This window comes from Pseudoliparis swirei, chromosome 3 (assembly GCF_029220125.1).
Source record: "Pseudoliparis swirei isolate HS2019 ecotype Mariana Trench chromosome 3, NWPU_hadal_v1, whole genome shotgun sequence".
Lineage (NCBI taxonomy): Eukaryota > Metazoa > Chordata > Actinopteri > Perciformes > Liparidae > Pseudoliparis > Pseudoliparis swirei.
Window position 1 is genome coordinate 10791897 of NC_079390.1, and position 9847 is coordinate 10801743.

At 45.6% G+C, this 9847-nt stretch overlaps 1 long non-coding RNA gene across 1 annotated transcript; it reads right to left on the minus strand.

Annotated features, from left to right (window-relative positions):
• Window positions 1-3713: 3713 nt before the first annotated feature.
• Window positions 3714-9131, minus strand: LOC130190061 (uncharacterized). Its single transcript, XR_008830900.1, has 2 exons — window positions 8751-9131; window positions 3714-4112 (listed from the first exon to the last, which is right to left on the minus strand). It is a non-coding gene; the product is annotated as an uncharacterized LOC130190061 (long non-coding RNA).
• Between the last annotated feature and the right edge of the window lie 716 nt (window positions 9132-9847).

The following is a 9847-nucleotide window of genomic DNA, read 5'->3' on the forward strand; positions in this document are numbered from 1 at the left end:
TGTATTTTTGTTGTGGTGTGCTCACCCTCACGCCGCCGTGGTGCTTGGCGGAGAGAGAGCCGAGCTCGGCAACGGGCGGCGACGGAAGGGGAGCGTCCGGGCATATTTCTCCATATTCCACCAACGTCTCTCCTGGTGCTGGCAACTGGCAACAAACTGGGAGAGACTCCAGCTGCTGACAGACCTCCCTTCTCCTCCGTCCTGTTTGGTGGCTTCTGTGGCTTAGATATCAGCTGGCGCCCAGACTGCTCCAGCTCGCTGGCTCTCGCTGGTTCGGCGGACCGTCTCGGAGCTCCTCAAAAAAATGGTGGGAATCAAACAGGTGGAGGACGCTACGTAACAACGGTGACCTGGCGACGGACCTGCCACAGGTACCGCTACCTGCAATCGCCTTTATCACCCACTGCAAACCCTTCCCCCACCCTACCCCCATACACCATCCCATGCACATCATACATGTCAAACGGGAACGTGCAACAGAGGCACAACAGACACTCGCAGGCTGAACAGCGCGTGGTGACTGGACCTTCGATTATTTTTACTCCCTTTTGATGTGGAAGTAAACAAAAAAACAGCTCTCCTAACTCCCTATATAGATAGAAAATTAAATGCCCTACCAGAGAGAAGAGCACTGAGCAGACTGCTACACAACAATCAGCAGGGCTGCACTGGGAAACTCACGCTGCACTGGGAAACTGACCGATCTGGTTCATCTCTGATTCCTCATGGGGGAGAGACTGTCTCTGCAAACCTGAGCTGGAAGTTCAACTGGAGTGGACCAGTGAGGCTGATCTGGACCACGGCTGTGGATGTCTTGACTGGTGACTGAGACTCAGGACTGCTACTAACGAGGGCAGATGAGTGCCACTAGGCTGCTCTTCTGAACAAGCAGCTGTGAGGACAGCTGTGTTCATGAGCTCAGGGTTATGAACAACGGACCACATACCCAGCAGCAAGAGAAGAGGAAGCTAAGAAGGACAGGCAAGGAGAGGAGGAAGACAGGACGAGGACCAGGACCTGGGGAGAAAGGAGGTGTACACCATCAAGAGAAAGAAAACTTGCACTGCTGTACTCTGAGAGCAGCTCAGCAAAGCTCTCGACTTGCTTCTGTCAGACTCAGCAAGATCACCAACTACAAGCCCAAATCACCCCACTCCATGAACAATGCTCTACTGGTAATGTGCTAGCCCAATGAAGCAGACCACTACATCCCCTGAGACCCTCCCCATAGTGACCAGACAGCCACAGACCCCCCCCACCTCCACACACCATCACCCCACCCTCCACAGCCCCATCAGGGCCTGGGCACCCACACCTCTCGTCATCCTCCCCACGCCCTCAGATCCTGAGAGAGCAGTCAACAGGTTGTTTAAAGCAGAACGGACTCGTCTCCCGTGGCTGACTGCCACCTCCCACCCCCACCACTGTGCGCCCCAGCTGTCTCCTCGTCCACCTCCACACCTTCAACTTCTCCCCTCCCCAAGATACGCCCATCTCCCCCCTGCTCCACTGAGATCTGATCCCCAAACCTCCTCAAAAGATCTGACTACTGTGGGTCCCCACAGACCTGTCCCCCATGAAGTCCCCTCACGCTACAGGCTTTGAACGCTGACCCCCACACCTCAACCCCACTGACCACCCCACTGGTCCCCTGGCCTCAAAGCCATCCAGGCCCACACCTGGCCCCCCTGCAGTGGTCCTGACTTCACCATGGCCCTTCACTACCCATCTCCCCTGTTTTCACTCCATCCTCCCACCCCAGATCCTGTTTGTGGTCTCAGCCAGCAATTCCCAGCTCCCTGACCCACTCCCTTCAATTCCCTCATCCACGCATCCTTGGCGGACCCAGCTGTGGACTGAGTTAGAGAAACTCCCGACCCACAGGCCAGCAGCACGGGGAGGCCGGGGAAGGAAGCTCTCTCCCCTGACCAGTTCCACGGTCCCCTGCTGCTGCACCTCCAGTCCTCTCCCCCAGACCTCCCCTCACCAGTCACCACCTCTCACTGAAGTCCTCCAGCACTCTCAGTCTCCAGTCCCCACACCTCCTAAAGGACCTGAGACCGCCTGGTGGTGGGAGACTGAGAGACCACTGGGTGACTGGGTGCAGAGACAGGGTGGAGACCTGAGCCTCAGGAGGCAGTGTGCCCTCCATCATCAGATGGAGGTGACCCCGACCCCTGGTTGTCCTACCCTCCTGGCTCTCCCTGGACCTCAGTGGGGAGTGGCGCGGCGGGCTCCCACATCTCCACTCCCCAGAAGGCCGTGTTTCCTGGGATCATGCTGGGGAAATTCAAGGATGTTGAAGATGAGCTGAGTCCTCTCAAGAGCAGCCAAAGAGATGATGGTGCGATCCGCACCTGCCATCCTCTGCAGCCACAGCTGCAGACACAGCGCATCATGCCATCACCGCCAGGCACCCCGCAGCCTAGGCTCTCAGATCAAATTCTGCTCTCCTCAGGTCACTCTGCCCGCCAGGTGGGGGCACAGGCTGGCCAGCTTCCTCCAGGACTCCCTCCTCCACCTCCCCTCCACCCCTTCCTCCCCCTCATGTTCCCCACCCTGACACCTCCTCCCCCTCCTCCCTCACCGTCCTCCTGCACACACCATCCTGGACTGACTGGGCTCGAGCTCCCACCTCCGCCTCCACCCTCTCCTTTCCCACCTCCTCTCTCTTCCCCTTTCCACTCCCTCCTCTTTCTCCTCTCCTCCCTCTTCCTCCTCCTCCTCCTTCTCCCTCCTCCCTCCTCCTCCTTCCTCTTCCTCCACATCTTCCTCCTCCTCCCCTCCTCCACATTCATAAAAATTCAATTGTTGTGAAATTCATTTTTCTTCTTCTGATACAGTCTGCAGGATGAACAACATAACAGAATTACAACACATGCAATGCATATGAAATGATTCATGTGATGAGAGTAGTATGCAGAACAATGATTGAAAAAGAATTAATAACAGAATTATTACAATAATAAAAGCAGTTATTAATAGTAACAGTGATGTGACACACGTGGATGGGGCTATCGAGCATGCAGTCTGCAGCGTGCCTTTTGCAGACTGCGGTTCATTTTCTATCTGCCGGATGTTGGATGTACTGACATTACAAGTACAACAAAACTCTTCTTCACTCCCCTGGAGTCAACGAGCGATGAGCTACAAGCAGCGCTGCCGGGGGCCAAGCGGCATCCGGCCTGATCCAAATGGGCACGCGTTCCTCGCAGCAAGAAAGCAGTAGATTAGTTTCCCTCTAGCTGCATGAGGGGGAGAAAAAAGAATCCTCCTCACACTCACAATAACAGCATCACAGTACAGTAGACATGGCCACAATCGTGGTGTTGTTGGGTGTGGGATCCCGCTTTTCTCTGATTAGATATTAATAGAATTTGAGCTCATTACTAGAGCAGACTCCAGCAAGAGTCTGAACTTAATGACTGGACGAACTTGGAAGTCCTCATCTATACACAGGCTGCATTCCTGTCTTCTTGACCTTTTTCTTCACCTGCTCTATGAAGCTGTCTCCAAAATGATGCCAGCCGCGTATTTACAACCCTTAAAAGCCATTTGACAGCCCCACCATAAATTAATGACCTGTTTATCAGTGCCAGGCCACACTCGTAATTTTAAAGAAACAATCCTCAAGAGATACAATAATCTAGCAGAGACTGTGCTTTGTTCATTATCATTTCATGGTACAGGGTTAAATATACATTTTAAAAAGGCAATGACAAAAGAATTTAATAATATATTCTTCCGTATAGACACTGCAAACATCCATGCAAAAATGATGAATTAAGCAAATTGAGGCATTGAACATTTCAAATAATGAAAGCATCGTGATACAAAAGATAAAAGGTTGATATTGTTTTGTTATCAGTATGACAGCAGGAGCATTTTTCTATACACCCAAGACCCTAACTTACAGTATGACATTAAAGTATAAGACCTAAGGGGAGCACTGTCCTTTGGTAAATGCTGAGGCGGCACAATAGCATCTCTTCCCCCTCTAATTCCGCCTGTTTACAGGAGGCTGGGTAGCAGAGTTTGGGATTTATAGGCAGTTGTGATATGAACGAGCGCAAAGACATGAAAATGTCCCAGTTTGTCAAATGGCTCGTGACCTGGAAAAAAAGAAAAAAGAAGAGCAGTCTTTGCAAAGCAGTGTGAGGCTGCACAGTGTACTGTATTCCATAACATGTCTCACCACGACTTATTATGACTACCACGCCACATGAGCGTGCTCAAATATATCTTGAACATCCCTCGACTAGAATATACTAAAACATATCTTAAACGCACATGAGAAAAAATATCCTAATCTTTGAAGTTGGTATCATTAACAATTAGGGAAAAATTGCTTGGCAGTTAAAGATAAAATAATCACCAAGCAACTGCACAGTGGGCGAGTCTTTCCAGTTTCTGTGAGCTAATGGGGGATAGACGCTTGGCAGAATTCTGCATGCAAACAGCAACACCATTGAATCAACTGCAGTGGCCATGTGAGCAGCCTCTCACATGTAACACACGCCCACGTGCAAAGTACTTTGATTGCATGTGTGTCCAGTCATACATGCATCGACACACAACACTGAACACAATAAGATTAAAGTTGAGCTGAGCAAGCCAACTAACTGCCTGTGAGATACATAACGATATATTATGGATATTGTATATGTATATTCTCTGTTGCCAAAGGCGTATGATGAGTGTAGCCTCTCAAAACTGAATAAGAAGGCTGCTATTAGGTTTTGAAGAGTATTATTTTTTTATTTATAAATGGAAGGACATTGTTCATATAGTGAAGGTCTGTCCAATCTTCAATAGTTCTGATTGTGAACACTTGTTCCCTAACCTATATGTATGTATATATATATATATATTTGAATGTTTTTTTTCTCACTTTTCTTCTTCCAGATTGGGTGGAATTAGTTTTTGGAACAAAATGTTAATGAGTTTCAGCTCAGTGTCAGCAACATCTCACATAGCCAGACACTAGCCGATATAACATAATAGCACATCAACATGATTCACAGAAGCTTCAAACTGCCTACTCAATAAATCATTGCATACAGGTGCGGGGGAATTACTTATTGTAAGAGGCAGCGTTCAGAGTCCTGACTGCAGATGGAAGGAAAGTGTTTTTGAAGCAGGATGTTTTCGTGCACAGAGACATTGATTACATTGGATCCTAGATTACACCCAAGAGTTTACGAGCCATCTTTTTCATAACTCTGCTCACAACGGGAACAAAATGTACGCAGATAAATGCATGAAAACGAGAAGAAGATAATAATACTAATGTGTCATGATTACTATCATAATTTCGACCAAGTGCTGTAAAAACCCGTCATCAAGGAAACTTTCATTTAAATGATAACTTCCCGTTGGAGTCATCAATGTTTCTGCACATTTCTTAATTTGCTTGTTGTGATCCAATATGGTAAATGAATCTCGCTGAGTGGGACTTAATGGGAGCCAGCTGTGCATATCTTCAGTTTTATAGCTGATTGTTAAGTTGATTGTTTGCTTACTTTGAAGTATGTTGTTATTATCATTATTATTATCATTATTATTATTATTATTATTGTAAGAACGAAAGTACATTATTATTATTATCATTATTGTTGTGTATTGTGAATATCTAGTTTAACAATGTCTGTAATAGTTTCAAAGTAATTGAGGATAATTAATTATTTCACATCCGATCATGAATGATTACCACTTTGAAACACTTCAGGACAAAGACGTCAATTGTAAAGTACAATCATTAGAGCTAAACATGCAGCCAAGGTGGCTCTTATTACATTAAATGCAAACTGGCAACATTACTCAGCTGGAGAAGAGAACAACCAAACATCCTTTTGATTTGCATGTTACAATAAAAAAGATCTCCAAAAAAGGGCAACATCCTCTTTGGCCAACTGCATGAATATTGGTCCTGTTGTGCTTTTCTGAATTATTCACATTATTTTTTTTAGCTCTATATTTTATTGGTCTCACATTTTTAATAGGGCAGAATTTTTAGTTGTCAGTTCCAATTGCTTCCTCCCCCGATCCCTCCCGTCCTTACATCCAATTACCTTCTGTGTCCCACACGGGTTTTAAGGCAATTAAACATCAGCAAATGTACACAAAAAAAACAATCAAGCTCCTCGTTATGAATGCTGCCCCGATGTGAACTCACCCAGCGTGTACTTTCCCTCTGGAATCGCTCCCGCTTGTCAACAGCCTTTACCAAACTTGTCTCAGCAAACTTGACACAGCATTAAACAATATGAAAATATCTGAGGCAAAAGGTCAAGACTGTATGACTCAGTCTAATAAGAATACAAAGTCCCAATTGCTCTCTGAAGATGCTGCAATATTCATAACACCCCAACAACACCAAAGATTTAGATGGAATTTGTTGATGATTTTGTTTCCCTTCCTAAATTGTCTACCAATGATAAAAGGGACGTGCTGGCAGATGGTTTGGGTAGCGTCGGTATCAACACTCATATTAAACAGTAATGTATCTGCAATGTATTGTTTATGCAGTATGCTCAATGCACACAATATGCACCAATTTAGGAGTTATACATCTCTAGAAACTCACACATTCAGTTCATGTGTAAGCCTCTTGGTCAGCTTCAATCTCACTGGACAGGCTTTGCAAGGTCATTGCACAGCTAGAAGGATCAAAGTTCAAATCATTTGAATTCTGTGGGCAGCAGAAGTGTAAAATCGTGGATGTGTGAACAGCTCAAAGGAGCAATGCTGCAAGGTTTGGCCTCATCGCGCTCTTCAGAGTTAAACAAAGGCTCAAACTTCTGCACATCGATTCTGCTCCTGACGTCGACTGCGTAATTGAGTTATTGTTGAAAATATTAGGTCTGAAGAGGAGCTGTGGTTGGTAGTGGGGAGGAGATAGGGGGCAATCTTGTTCTGGATTTGGATATTGGATATTCAAGTGCTGGTAATGAACAGGTGACGGAGTGTAGATGTTCAGAAAAGGTAATTTAATGTAACCTTTACCTTAGCGTAACACTACATATGAGGCTAGACCATCTGGTGTTTCTATAGTAACTCATCACAGCTGCTTGAGCATTGCTGATGAGATCATTTTTTAAAATGATTTTCAAAAAGAAAATTATTAGTAGAGATTAGGAGTGTGACATGTTATCGTTTTTCGTACCATTTAACAACTTGTATTTTAAAGGAAAGTGAATTGTATTGAATGTGGGAATTAAGTTGCTTGTACTGTATTGTGACCTTGTTACCAGAAGATGGCAGCAGAACTTAGTTTCAGTTAATCGTTTCCCCCGTTTGTGTGACGGCAGCCTCCCCATTGTTTATCTATTCAGACTTAAAGGCAATACACACACACACACACACACACACACACACACACACATACTGGGTTTAGGGCACAGTTATATTATGTAAATACAAATCCATTATATTGATTTTTAAATATCTTCAGATATTCAAAATACCCAAACTGTCATTCCTTAAAATATATCCAGGTACTCTTCATCTTTATGTCACTATATGCTCGTATTCAGGCACGTGCACAGATAGAGCCCTAGTGGTGCTCAAGCAGCAGCCCCTTTGCCCTGGATGAGAAAAGGGCACTTTTTGCTGGAGACACTTTTATTTTCATTCATCCGTATTTAAGAATAAAAGTTACTCTTTCTGTCATCAAGTCCCCCCAAATGTGTTTTAATATCCGACGGGGCATTTATTTGAGTTATTGTGAGAATTTCGCCCCGACGTGCTCCACGGCGCTCACGAGCCTCGTCCAGCTTTTTACTGACGTTAGTTATGTTGAGAGAATAGAGAGAGGGAGAGAGAGAAGAGAGAGAAGAGAGTGAAGAGAGAGAGAGAAAAGAGAGTTCTTATTCCGTTCTATTTAACGGGCTAGTCTAGGATTTGCGTGGCCAGACTGAAAAAAAATATCATATTGCCTCTCTCGTATTGTTCAGAGGGCCGGACTAAATGTGGAGGCGGGCCGTATCCGGCCCGCGGGCCCTAGTTTGAGGACCACTGCTCTTGGCTGTTGATGTCTATCAATATCGCTCATTTTGAAAATGACGTAAGAGGGCAAAACGGATCCGTATTAGACAAGGAGGGCAATACGTGGCTGGCATGACGACCCATTTGCCAATCAGAACGCTTGTACTGTTGTTGCTATATAATAATTCATCTTTATTCATAAAGAAAATGTAAGCTAGCGGTCTGATGCTGCCAGAGGAAACGCAGGTCGAGGACAGCTTCATCAGTGTATTGCTGCTTGTGCTTCAACTCTGTCAGAATTTTTTTTGGCATTGGGTGCCCTTTTTTTGGTTTGAGCACCTGCCTCCCAAAATGTCTGTGCACGTGCCTGCTCGTATTCATGTGTTCATGAATACAAGATACAAAGGAAGTCTAAAAATCATATAAATATATTGTTCTCCTCTGCAGCTGGATTATTTCTGCAGTTTTCCCAAACCTCGATGCAGGTTCAATTTAAAGAAGTCATTTACCAGCTTTGTCTACTGATAGAATAATGTGCTGGGAAAATCCAGACAGGTGAGTTGAGTGATTCTCATCCTCAACACCAGATTACTGCTTTTCCACCACTTGATGGCAGTGTAACTGTGGAGATTTGCATTTGCCTGTCTGGTAAAAGGTAGCATGTGTTGCTGTGGAAAATGGTCCCTGATGGCAACCAGTTATTTATTTGGCAAAATGTGTACGCATGGACACATAAACACTACGGGTTAGCTCACGCCACAAACCTTATGAGAACGGTAGGACCAACATAGCAACCCAACGAGAGGGGGTCCAAGAGCACTCCATGAGGCCTGCATCTGCTGCTCATAGGATCAACAAAAGAATATCAAAGAGGAGAAGACACCATTCCATCTGTATGTTTGCCACTGAATGTGCACGGGTGCCGAGTATTCATGGCTTAATAAAAAGGAGAAGCTTAATCATGGATATTCCTCGCCTTTCGCTCAGGGCACTGTAGCATATTCAGTTGGAGTGTCTCCCTTATTCAGTCGAGCAAGAGAAGTCCAGCAGACAGCCCTGTTTGAAACGGTACACAGCAGTTTATGAGACAGTCAGCATCAGTGTCATGAAGACTAGAGGCAGACTTCTGGCTGATTTTCGATGTTAAACAGAGCACTGTGGACTGTGCTAAGATGAATATTTCATTATGAATGTCATCAGCATGCAGTGAGATGACCCGGGCACTGTATAAACGGACCAGCTTCCTGCTACTATCTGTGCAGTGCTTCGGCAGGGATAATTGGATGAATCTCTGCCCTGAAGATGTCAGGCTGTTCTGGGGTCAGTGGGGTGTCCAGTCTGGTGCAAGATGAGTGTAATATAATGTAATTATGTACCTAGTATTCTTGCAAGGGAATGCTTTTAGCTGTTGATATCTCTAAGTGGGCAACCTGTGGGCATTTTAAGGCCACCAACTTGTCTCCTTGCGGCTAAATTTAGCGTATCTTCGCTGTGGGCCCCACACTGTGCCAGAGTACATGCAAATCCAGCCGGAGTAATACAACCAACAATAAGAAGATCCTCCCCGGAAGGTTATTTTATACTTTTGTGAATCAAAATATTCCATCACATTATATAGTGATTCCTTGAGATCCCCGATTGTTTTTTTTGTCAAAGTTATCTGCAAATTAACTTTTGTTGAGCCTCGCGTGTCAGCCCGAGTTAGGCCCTGTGGCCGTCATTCAGCGGGGAACGTGGAGAAGTTGTACAAGGTATGTCGGCGAGATACAGCCGAGTCAAGAGCCCACGGCACAGTGTGTATTAAGGTTAATTTGAAGTGATTAGATAAAGCAGTGGGGCTGTTGCTGTGGGGAGCAGGGCG